The 12953-nt window shown below is 47.7% G+C and overlaps 1 protein-coding gene across 8 annotated transcripts in view; it reads right to left on the reverse strand.

Annotated features, from left to right (window-relative positions):
* Window positions 1-12953, reverse strand: part of NTM (neurotrimin) — a 969816-nt gene that overhangs the window by 634214 nt on the left and 322649 nt on the right. The window contains exon 1 of one of the 8 annotated variants that reach the window (XM_030829618.1): window positions 11006-11165. The exons of the other annotated variants lie outside the window; for them this stretch is intronic. The gene's annotated coding sequence lies outside the window, so the exon portion shown is untranslated. Of the gene's footprint in view, window positions 1-11005; window positions 11166-12953 lie in introns of those variants that run through there. 8 annotated transcript variants of the gene reach the window in all.

Here is a 12953-nt window from a genome sequence, read left to right on the forward strand (position 1 = left end):
ATATAATTGCAGCTTTGTGAAATGTTTCCAAATAGCCAGGGCTATTCGTCCTATCCTGTATTATTTTTCTATTTTACAGTTTTCTTGCCTGTAGCTAAAAATCAACACTATTCTCTCAGAAAGCCATCCCAACAAAACCAAACAAAATTATTACTTTTTTTTTAAAATTGCCTTAAAACAATAGTCACTTGGGAAAACATGGTATCTTGATAGTATTTCATCTTTCTATTAGAGAGATGGTTCATTTCTTCCTGTTTTTCTGTTGCTGCTGCTCTCTGTTTCATCCCATGATGCGCCTCTCCACGCTCTGGGCACTCTTCCCTCACTCAGGAGTCGAGAGCGGAGAGTGAGTTCTAAACCCAATGCCACCACCTGCTCGTTGTGTGACCTTGGACAAGATGCTAGATCTCTCCAAATCTGTATGTTATCTGTAAGACGGAGTTATTACAGTAGCTACTGTTGTGATGATGAGATCATTTTAAAGATGAAATAGGAATTTATGCTAAAAGCAATTTATGTGGAATTAAACTAGCACTCACTATCTGTTGACTTTTAAGAATCAACACTTCATCACTACCATATTTTTTTTCATTTTAGAGAGAAGGAGTAATGCTCATTGGAAAAGCAGACCCTGATAGATCAGGAGTTCCAAGTGTAGGCTGATCCCTGGTGAAGGTGAGATGGAAGATGTGGTGTCAGGAACTCTGCTTCATAAGGTAATCTCCTAATGTCCAAGTTGAGTAGAGAGGAAAGAAGACAAAGTCGTGTCTGAGGGTGGTTTGGGCTATTTGTGAGCATCTGAGAGAAGGCAGCAGGACACTGTGGGAAAGGGAGCCATGTGTTTCCCACCAAGGACAGGAGCCATGGTTGTCTGACACACACAGTTGCATAGGGCCTCAAGCTCAGAAGGGCCCATGTTTGGTTTAATGCTCTGCTATTGCCGTCATAAAATACTTGATAATTTTAAAACCAGGGTTGTACATTTTCATTTTGCACTGGAGTCCATCCATGACACATCTACTCCTCTACCTCCTATTTCCACCCCTCCCTTGGCTTTCCTGGCCTTCCATCTGATGGAGTAGAGACAGCCTTGCCTTTATCTAGGCCCTCACGCCCTAGGACCCCATGGACACATCATTAAATGAAGAAATAACAAGGCCCTCAGCATTGAGGAGCCCACTACTTGCTGTAATGAGGATGGTAAGGTTGAGGAATATACTTTTCCAGAAATATGAGTATTGGACATTGGTGAAGAATAAACACATAAGCCATGATTTATGAGGCTAGAGAGCTAGGGATGGCAGAGGCAGAATCCCCGCCCGTGCCTCTGGATCCTGTAGTTCCTGGCAAAACTGACAAATGCATGGAGTGGCTCCCTTCTTTTGGCCCATCCACCATGCCCAGTTGCTTCTAGAGCAGCTAATTATTTCCTTCTTAGTAGTAGATGAGGGAATTCAAGACCAGTGATTGGAGGAGAAAAGGAATAACATATACTGTCCTCATATGCCAGGCATGGTTCTAGGTGATTTACATACAGTTTCTCATTTATTCCTGGCAATGGCCCTATGGGTAGGTGGTATTATCTTTATTTTATATATAAAGAAACCAGGCTCAGTGGATTCACCAGCTTGCCCAAGTCATGCCTATAGTAGGTGGTAAAAAATTGACATAATCCCAGGTCTGTATGTCACCAATTGCTTTGTTCTTTAGCAAAACCCTTGTTGCTTTTTGCTCTTTTAGTATATTGTACTGTCCACCAACTGGAAACTGAGAAAGACAAAGAAATATTTTATTACTTTGTCCCAAGCACTGTCCTAAACATATTACATGTTTTAACTCATTTAATTATCACAAGAAAACTAGAGTTCAGAAACTTTAAGAAACTTCTGCAAGGACTCACAGCTATTAAATGGCAGAACCAGGATTCACATCTAAGCTGTCTGACTCCAGAGACAAAACCTGCAGCCACTACACGATGCTACTTCTAAGAAAAGTTGAAGGGAAAAGTTTTGGTGGTAAATTATTGGTTGCATATGGAAAAGGTCAAGAACAATTTCTAGGTTTCATGTTTGAGCACCTGGTTAAAAGATGGTGTCAATAAAATATGAAGTACAGAAGGTTGAGTTGCAGGTTTCAGGGGAATAAGGGTTACATCAGCTCTGCACACACTGAGTATGAGGTGCCTGGAAGGCATCCAACAGGATGCTATACAATACTAGCACCTTCCTGAAAGGGTTGCTGTAAGGATTAAATGAATTAATATGTGCCTGGCACACAGTAAGCACAGTGTAAATCTTTGCCATTATCGTAACCCAATAAACAACTAGGTCATCATGAAGCTAGAAGATCATAATGACCCAGTACGCAACTGGGTCAAGCTAAAAAGGCAGATCTTGGCGAGAGATATGGAATGAACAGTTGTGAACTTATAGGTAACTAAAACTATGGGAGAAAGGGGGATCTCTTCAAGAGAAAGTGTGGAATGAGGAGAAGAGAGTGTTAGGATGCAAACCACTATCACAGGCATACAATTGATTTTGAGGTATTGAATAAAGGCAGGTAATTAGAAAGTTTCTGAAGTTTCAACAAAAGGAAGGATTTTCCTTACGTTTAGAATAAGGCATTGAGTCTCTGGCCAAGAAAGACAATTTTTTGGCTGGTAACCAATATAATCAGAAATAACAAATGAAGTAAAATTAGGCAACTCCTAAAGAAAGGAGCCCAAAATGCTCTGCTTATTACCTGAACATAACATGAGTTTGTGCCCAACATCACTATACATGCATAATTTCCCAGCTTCACAATTAGCTTCCAGCTGAATATGTTATCCTGGCTTCTACATGGTCAAGAGATCTTGAAGAGCATTGGTCTAGTTCAAGATACTGAATACACACACACACACACACACACACACACACACACACACACACACCACACACCTGCTGCTTTGGCTAGTGATATGGTTTGGCTGTGTCCCCACCCAAATCTCATCTTGAATTGTAGTTCCCATAATCTCCAGGTGTAGTGGGAGGGACCTGGTGGGAGGTAATTTAATCATGGGGGCGGTTACCCTCATGCTGTTCTCATGAGATCTGATGGTTCTATAAGGGGCTTTTCCTCCTTTTGCTTGGCACTTCTCTTTCCTGTCATCATGTGGAGAAAGACATGTTTGCTTCCCCTTCCTTCATGATTGTAAGCTGCCTGATGCCTTCCCAGCCCTGCTGAACTGTGAGTCAATTAAACCTCTTTCCTTTATAAGTTACCCAGTCTCTGGTTTGTCTTTATTAGCAGCATGAGAATGAACTAATACAGCTAGTGATCCTGGAGGAGTTCTCCTGATTTCTCAGGCTCTATATGAATGTCCTACAGAAAGCCTTTTGTGCCATTCATCTGTATTTGATGCTTCTCTTTGCAACCCACTCCTGCCTGTATCATAGCACTTACTCGCAGAATTTAAGCTTTCTACTTTTTGTCTTCTCTGTTAGATTATAAGCTTATATCAGAGATAGTTTTCTTTATAGTCCTAGGACCTGGCACAGTGCCTGATTATTGTAGGTGGATAAAAACTCAATTTTTAATTTATTCCTGGAAAGTACATTTCTAATTTCAACACCTTCTGTGTAGTTCAGCCCCACTTCTCCTCCTAGACTGAGCTCAGAGAATCTGTGCAGATTCAGTGCTCTAGATCCCTCCTTGTCCAATGTGGGAGTTTAATTACCTCTTTAGTTAACATTGTTAAGGTGTAATTTACAAGCATTAAGATGAACACATATTAAGTGAACAAGTCAACGAATTTTGACAACAAGCAACGAATTTTGACAATCATATATTCCTGAATAGTCGCCACCATAATCAAGATACAATGAATTAATTCCATCACCCCTTATGTTTCTCTAGTTCCCTAATTCTCCATCCATGGCTCCAAAGACCACACTTCCCAATATCAAGGTAAGTTAGAAAGATCAGTAGCAAGAGAGAGATTTGAAAAAAGCAGTCGAGGTATGCTTTATGGAAAGGACACCATAGGTTTTCTCTCATATATCCCTCAGCAAATCATATCTGGGCTACAATGTAAGAGATCAGTAGAATTTCATGAAAAGAATACTCCTAACAGGGAAGCTTGGCACTGGCCTGAGAGCAAGGACAGAGGGTGCTGGTTCTGACTTTGATGTGAACTCGCCATGTACGCCTTGGAAAATCCTTTTCCTTTGTGAACTCCTTATCCTTCTCCTCGGCTTTCTCCTCTTCCTCTTATAAAACTATTAGCTAAATCTTTAGGACTTTTTTTTTTCCGATGGGAAATGTCTGGTTTTTAAAGGAAATCACAATTCCCTCATCGGTAAAATGGGAATAATTACAGCATCTGCCTCATTGTGTTGTTATGCAGGTTAAATGAAGCATTCACGGAAAGTGTTTAGAGCAGAGCACACATGTAGCACAAGGGCTCAATCGACGTCAGCCATGATGATGATGATGATGATGATGTCGCTAGTGATAATTATGATTGCAATAGAACAAGGGAATTCTCTAAGGACCCAGGACACAAAGGAGTCATGAAATAAAGTGGTGAGTGTGTGAGCACTGGGGTAGGGTGGGGGGTACACCTTCTGTTCCTGTGTCCCAGGTGGCCAGGATGTAGCAGGAATCGGAGGCAAGGAACTGAATGACACTTTCACTCTGGAAGGTTGTGGAATATTCCATAAGGTTGGAACCTTAGAGAGCCTCTAAAAGTTGAATTAGAAAAAAGATTCCAATATTAACATGGGGACAATAAGAAATTTGTCTGTCTTGACCTGAGCTCTGGATGAAGCAGCTGTGTCTCTCCAGTGAATGTGTAATTGCAGGTTTGTGCTGCAGATGAATTTGGGATTCAGATATATACTTCCTACGTGGATTCACTCCTGGAGCCCCTGACAGAGGCAAATATAGAACTATTTTGGGAGGAACATGCTCTTTCCCAGGCCACACACAAGTTCTAGTTCCCACGTTTTCCTCCTGAAGTTGTTCTCTTAGTCCAAATTACCAAACACAGGAGAAAACAGCTGAGCATGAGCAAGAATCACAAACCACACCTTCTTAGGTTCCTGTGGATGGCAAGTAATCAAATAACGCAAGAGGGACTATGCAAGAATTCATGTGGAAATACGTAAGAATCAAATACATAAATTAAAGGACATTAAAAAGTACATTCCTAGTATATAGAGTTTTGAAAATAAAAAATCAAGTCAGGAAAATTTCAAAATCTCAAGGAATGGTTAAACATTGTCAGAAAAGATAAAATTACTGAACTGGAAGATAAATCCTGGAAAGTCACCCAGAAATACAGAAATCGGGACTATGGAACAGCAGTTAAGAGTGAGAAGACCCAACACATGCGTAACAGGAGCTTCAGAAGGAGGGCTGAGACATGATACTTGAGGAGATAACGGAGGGCCAACAATTTTCCAAAGTCACGAAAGGTCCTGGGCATGGAAAATAATCAGCCAATATGTAAAACAATGAGACAGTACTCTGGATGAAGCTGCAGCAGTAGATCATGTAAGGCTTTCAAAATTGCCCCATGCTCGTGGCACAGGCAGCAGCCCTCAGTGTCTCCAAGAGGCTCTGAGAAGCCCATCCGACTGGCCGCAGACTGATGTGTCCACATTTTCCAGTTCATTCTAAAATTTTAATGACTGTAATCTCTGTGGTTATTATATTCACATCTATCTTACCTTGTGTCCTTATCTTGAAAGGCAATCTGAGAAATTAATAAGCAAAGAGCCTGACAATTACATGGCAATTCCACTGTGCCCCCAGCTGGCTTCGTCTAAAAACTGCCACTCTCTCCTTGCTGTGAACAGATCATCTCTGTCGCTTTTCTCCATATACTCAGGGCTATTCCACTAACGAAACGGGTTCTTGTGTTCAGTGCCAGGGGCAAGGTGACATTCCTTAAGATTTATTATTATTGTTTTCCATAACCCGAGGAATGTCAGTCCTTTAAAAGCCTCTGCACCATGTTGATTTTCTAAGTTAACTCTGACTTAGCATAGATTTATTGGCAAGGGTTGTGGTTTGCCTTGTGTGTGAGTGTGTGTGTGTGTGTGTGTGTGCCTGTTTGAGACACAAAGGTGAAACAAGAGATAAAACCAACATTTATTTGTCTTTAACATGGGCCATTGCCTGAGCTAATTGCTATTATTTATGCCAATTCTTTCCCTTCTCATAGCAGTCAGATTAGGAGAGCAGTTATCATCCACATTCATCACATGAGAATCAGGCTGAGAGAGGTTAGGTACAGTGGAGGGTCACTTAGCTACAGGGCATACGAAACAAAAGGACTAATAGAGAAAGAATGACTCTCTGGAAAGAGTCCAGAATCCAGATGGAAAATGGAAACACAATGTTGTGTGGTCTGATCCAGGCTTGTGGGCAGAAGGGAAGGTCCCTACACCTTGATATGTCTTCCTCTTTGGAGCCTAGTAAGTAATGGTGCTGGGTGCTGGTGTCACTCATGTCTCCCAGACAACCTTAACTCAAGCAAGTTGAGACTCCCATACGAAACCATATCATCAAGCCCTGCTTTCCTGGGCTTGCACCCAACTCTCCTTCCTGCTGGCCTCCCCGGGTGTGTCCTGTGCTGTGTCATCCTTCTCCAGTCATCACGCAACAATGAGCACCCAACATCACCCCACACCCCGTACTGCCAAGGACATTTGTTCTCTCTGAGGCTAACAGCTCTTTTTGTCCAGTACAGTTCGGCCTCCTTCCCCCAGGGGCCGGCTCCCTTTGGCTGTGGGTTCTTTCATGTCTATCAAATCAACAACACTTTCTGTTGAGAAGCTAGTTTATTGCAATGATAATTAGACATGCACCTTTCTGCACCACACGTCCAGTTTTTCTCATGCACTCCAGGCCTGTCCTTCGAGCGGCACACACACTGCAGCTGCTGTCAGTCTCGGGGCAGAAGCAGAGTCCAGAGCACAGGTGTGAAGGGACGTAGACCTCTGATAGATACTAGCTGTGTTTCCTTGGGAAAGCTTGCCTCTCTGAGCCTCTTTCCTCAATGGAATATTGGGATGATAATCCTACCCATGGGGTTGCCTTAAGGATTACGTGGGAAACGTTCACGCAGGACCTCTGTTACAATAAATGCTCACTCTTTCTGGTTCTCCATCTGACCCGCTGCTCCATCGCCTAGTTCTCAAGGTGGGCATGCAGGTGAGATTGCTCCTAAACACGCCCTACTCACAGATTTGACACTTGTGGAAGAGAAAAACACCCCACTTCAAAGGACAAAGGAGATTGAGAAGATTTGTTGGGTACAGAGGAAAGGGTCTGAGCTGTTGGATCAAAACCCGACTACCTCATTTCCCGCAAAATCATGTAACTTCTCTGAATTGCATTTATAAAACCCGAATATGTGCCTCATCGGATCACTCTAAAAATTCAATGAGACAATGTGTATGAAAACATGTGCCGGCATGAAGGTTTGTGTAAAGTCATTCGTTCAGGAAACCTTTCTGAACTAGCCCAATGCAGCCTTTGACATCATCTCAGGGGGAGCTGCTAGGGTTAGGACAAGCACAATAAAACCAACACCAAGCCAGAGGCGTGCAGGTAGCATGTGGGTGCCTGGCCAAGACACTAAGGCCACACTCTGAATTCTCATACAAACCCAGTGCATATCTCGTCACAGAGATTTTTCTTTCCAGGGCAGGGGGTGGGTACTAAAATCTTCAGCCTGTCCGTGGCCCAGAACATTTTAAGGTGAGAATGTCCAGGACAACGCATCGTGTATTTCCTCTGGCAGACAGCTCTCTCCTGCACCTTCCCGGCGGCGGCGCGCCTCCCAGCCCGTCCAACACTGCCCTCTGGTGGCAGCAGGTCGCAATTTCATGGCTACCCGACTGCCCCTCTGCTGGGGCTCCTCCCTTCCCAGGCCTCATTCAGATTGCGAGGGCGCTGAGCGAGCCCCAAAGGCAGGCAGTTTCTCTGCGAGTTCTAGATTCCTACACTGTCAGCTGATCTTTCCTCTGCATTCACGCCCCACCCAATCCTGAGTGATCATCAGGCTCACCTGATCCTGTTTAAAAGCCTTTATGCCCTTCAGCAAAGCTCATGGTCTTGGCATAAAACCAAATCTGCTCCTTCAGGGAGAGCTCCTCTGTCCACACGTCCAGCCTCGGCTCCGGAGCCGTCCTTCGGAGGGACTGCCAGCCCGTGGTTCCCAGGCCAGCTCCCTATCCTGCCTGAGCGCATTCACTGCATTTCCCGCTTCAGCCTGGCACGCCCTTTCCCGCCACCAAGCAAGTGGCCAAGCTCTTCAGAACCCAGAGGGATGTCACTTTCTCCATCAGGCCTTCTCCGGCAACTCCCCCTACTCCGAGCTGGGTGCAGACCTAAGCCCTACTTCCCACTCTGTCCCAGGCCTTTCCCACCAGACTCAGCTTCTAGACCCAGCAATGGCATTTTGTTTGCATTTTTAAAAATCACCACAGTCCTAAGACAGAATACAGTGCTGCCCGTGGAGACTGAATAAATGTTGAATGAAAATCGTCTGTAGCTTGGGAACTAGAGAAGAGTAGATGCTGCAAGGGTAACAAGTCATCACTATTACTTACATTCTCACTAATAATAATGGTCCTTATTGAACCATTCTCCCATGCAAGGCACCATTAAGTAATGCATGTTCTCACTGAATAGGCCTCTATATGATGTAGTGAGCATCTGCAAATATGATCTCATTTAGTCTTCAGAACAACCTTCGCAGGGAGAAGAACAAGTGTTAAATCCATGTGACAGAGGAGAAAACAAAAGTTGGGGAGAGGTGGATGACCAAGCATCCAAGAATAGTGTGAGAGCCCAGATTTTGCAATCTCTTTCCTAGTGACACAAGTCTGCTATACCTCATGAATACTCTTCCACCTCTTCCTGAAAGAGACAGGTCTCCAGAGACGAAGTCAAACACAGGAATGTGCTTCCACCTGCAGACCCAGGCTGTAAAAGCAATCACAGCTTCTCTCTCGCTTCCAGTTTCTAATCAATTATGGAGGAAATGACAGTGGAGAGGGGAGGAGAGAGACACTCCATAGTGACTGCAGCTCATTGAAAAGATACCAGAGGCTTTGTCTCTGCAGCCACAATGCCCAGCTGGGAACACCAGGGCATATATATGTAGGGTTTGGGTGGATGACACTGAGACAAAGGAAAAATGATAAACCAAGTGAATTAAGTGAAGGTGAAATAAATGGTGCTCAGCAACAGATGGGGCTGGTGCTAGGTAATTTTCTCCTGTCACCTCCCCTCAGGTAATAGATAATCCTGCAGCTGCTGGATTTCCTGGGAAGGCAGGCACGGGGCCTGAGTCTCCTTCATGTTTGGAAGCCATGCCCCCCATTCCTTAACCTGTCTTGATTATAAAAATCTTAAGAGCCAAAACTTTTTGCAAGACTTATCGTGGCGATTTAACTCTGTCCCGGCTAAGGTTGCTATCTGTCAGGCTGTCATGGTGACAGGCAGATTTGTAAATGCTCTGGCTCCAGTGTCAGGTTGAAGGTGACATTTTTCAGCTGGAGATTTTTTTCCTCATCCTTCACAGAGACAGAACAACTAAGAAAGAGGAAAGCAATCCCCTGAATCAGCCTCTGCCCCACTCGCAGTCAGCCTGCCCAGGGTGTTGACTCCTGAGCTCTGGTATTTTTCGTGAGCTCCCCCAGCCCACCTCTGCCCTGACCCCCACGCCCAGAACGCAGTCATACCCTGCAAGGCCAAACTCCCAGTCCCACCCCTCCCCTCCCCAACCCATCTGCAGGCTGCCCAACTTCGCCTTCTAATGATTTGTCTTGGCTGATGGTCCCTGCTCTGCCATTACCATTATAAATACTTACATAGATTAATTAACCACAATGTAAAACCCAGAATCCCAGCTAAATTCATTTAATGACCTGCCATGTGATTTCTTGGCTGAAGCATCTGAAACTAACCCTGAATGCTCAGTGACATTCACCCCTTTGATTCCTTCCTGGAATCACTAGTCAATCAAGTCTCCTTTTTAACCCCTTTTTTGCTTCCGACTTTACTTTCAGGGTCTATAGCCCTGAAGGAGTCACACAGAGGTTTGCGTGATTCGGTTTCTTGGGTTCTTGCCTGATTCTCTGCATTTGTGTGACATCCTTTATGAAGCTAGGGAAGGCAATTTCATCCCTGATGCCACATCAAAGCTTAGGTAAGAAGTTTTATATGGCTGCATTTCTTGGTCCAGATGCCAAAATGGAAATGCTCTCTCTTTCCTCTATCTACTCTCATTCTATCTCCTCTCTATCCCCTCTTTCTCTCTGTTTCTTCGAAAAGGACATAGCATTATTTAGAGATCTGCCTGGGAGATGGTCTAGCCTTGTGCCAGCATCACCCAGAGGTCTGCATGGAAGATAGGCTAGCCCTGTGTCAGCAACACTCAGAGATCTGCATGGGAGATAGGCTAACCCTGTGTCAGCATCACTCAGAGATCTGCATGGGAGATAGGCTAGCCCTGTGTCAACACCACCTGAAGGTCTGCCTGGGAGATGGACTAGCCCTGTGCCAGCATCACCCAGAGGTCTGCCCGGGAGATGGACTAGCCCTGTGCCAGCATCATCTAGAGGTCTGCCTGGGAGATGGACTAGCCCTGTGCCAGCATCACCCAGAGGTCTGCCCGGGAGATGGCTAAGCCCTGTGCCAGCATCACCCAGAGGTCTGCCCGGGAGATGGACTAGCCCTGTGCCAGTATCACCCAGAGGTCTGCCCGGGAGATGGCTAAGCCCTGTGCCAGCACCTCTCAGAGGTCTGCATAGGAGGCGGCACCTCTTGTAGGCAGGGTCTGGGGGCATCAGAGTCCATCCTGGAGGGAAGGTTTCAAGCTCCAGAGTGGAAGGACAAGTGAAAGACCGAGGTTGTAAAGAACGGCAAAGTATCAGCCTGTGACTCCCTGCCCCTTTCCTCTGTTTTTTCTCCCTTCCCTTTGAGACTTTTCACTCGTGCTTACCTAGGGGCCATGTGGGATGCCTTGATGACAGTTCCCAAGCCTGCCCGCAGTCCCATCCAGGAGGGGGTCCAGCTCCCTGTTTTTTCCCGATCAGAAGCCATAATGTTTAACTTCTTCATTTAGAAAAGCTAACGATATTTACCTCGCCCAGCACTCTTGTTTTGTTTGTGTTATGAGTAATGAGTAACGTGACACATGAAAGACTCCTGGCACCTGGCGGAGCTCTGTGGATGCTCCGCCTCCCTCCTAGCCCCGGGGCTGCTGCCCCCAGCCCCGCCCCGCCCCGCTCGCTCAGCCCCGCCCCGCCCCGCCCCGCCCCGCTCGCTCAGCCCCGCCCCGCTCGCTCAGCCCCGCCCCGCCCCGCTCGCTTAGCCCCGCCCCACTCGCTCAGCCCCGCCCCGCCCCGCTCGCTCAGCCCCGCGCCGCGGAAGGAATGCGCCAGCGCCACCTGGCGGGAAGAGCGGGAGCGCGGGGTGGCGGGCGCCGGGCCGCGTGGGGGCTGCGCCCTGGGGTTGCGATCTTTACCCCTTATGGGGTTTATATTCAGGAGAAGGCAACATGGAAGGGAAGGAGGAGAGAAAACAGTGAAGGACATGGAAGGGAAGTCGAGGGTGGGGGGCTTTCAGGGAAGACGAGGGGATGGAGTCCAGGCGACGACACCGCCTTGGAGGGGGGCCAGGAGGGAGCGAGGTGAGGTGGGGTCCACGCCTGCCCACGCCCTGCGGGTCTTGGCTCGGCCAGCCTGGACCCGGAGCTCCTCGTGACGTGGACTCCCTGGGTGCACGGGGCAGAAGAGGAGCGGCCGCCGAAGAAGCTGCCTTATCACCTGGGCAGCGCCTTGGGCCCAGGCCCACACCCCGCGGCCCCCGGCCGCCGACAGAGGGGCGCTTGCTGGGCCTGAGGATCTGAACTACGTTCTGCGAATGTTAAGGACTGAAGGAACCGCCCTGGCACTACAGGAGGAGGGGCCGTAGGCTGTGGGTGCAGGGCCGGGGGTGGCCTGGGCCCCTGGTGCGCCCTCCGGGGGCTGCAGGCTTTGCGTAGAGCACAGCCCAGGGCTCCCGGCTCCGGAGTGAGGCAGGCTCCGGATCCTCTGCCGTCAGAGACTCGCCCACCCAGACCGCACATCCTTCCAGAAAGGGCAAGGCCCCGCCGAGTGATAAAGCCCCTGGTTCCCCACCCGCTCCAAGGGCCCTTGCTGACGATTTCCTCTTCTCCTGCCTGGTTTGATCCAAGGCAGCTTCCACTTCCCCCCGCCCCTTGACATTTCTCTCCGCGCTGATGGAGGAGTGACGGGGTGGACAGGACACACAGCTTCCTTCCTTCCGAGTCCCGTCTTCACCCGCCGTGTGCCTCAGGCTGGCTCTGCTCCACGATCCCAAGCTATAAGGAGGAATCCTCCCATGTTATTCCCCAAGGATGTGCGCCACGGCCTGCGCTTAGCACCCACGTCTGGCCTTCCTCGGACCCCAGGCTGCTTCTCACTGCTTCCAGCCATTCTCCCGCACTCAGGCCCCGCTCCCCGCGCTCTGACATTTTGCAGACGGGAAGTTTGTTCTGTATTTCGGTACAAGGCAGCGTCCACGGTGTGTTTCTGGGGGCAGAGAACGCTTTCCCTTCTGGGTAAGGGTGGAGTCCCCTCGGTGCTTCGGTTCTGCCGTGTCGGTGGGCGCTGAGCCCGTGCAGCCTCTCCACAGTCCCCGGGGACTGACTAGGTACGCTGGGCTGGCTTGGGCCGGGTTTCTGACCATCTGATCTCTGGGTGTTTGTGTGTCATGCACATGGTACTGGGGTTCACATCTCTACCTGCTACATGCATCCCCCTGGGAGAATGCCTGCCCCTCGATTTCCGGAATTCTGGCGGTTTTGTTCATATTCCTAATGGAATATCTGTGAATGCGTGAGTTGCACCAAGGTGTTCAGGGAAGCCTCACTGGGTGTCATACCT

This window comes from Nomascus leucogenys, chromosome 15, assembly GCF_006542625.1.
Source record: "Nomascus leucogenys isolate Asia chromosome 15, Asia_NLE_v1, whole genome shotgun sequence".
Classification (NCBI taxonomy): Eukaryota; Metazoa; Chordata; class Mammalia; order Primates; family Hylobatidae; genus Nomascus; species Nomascus leucogenys.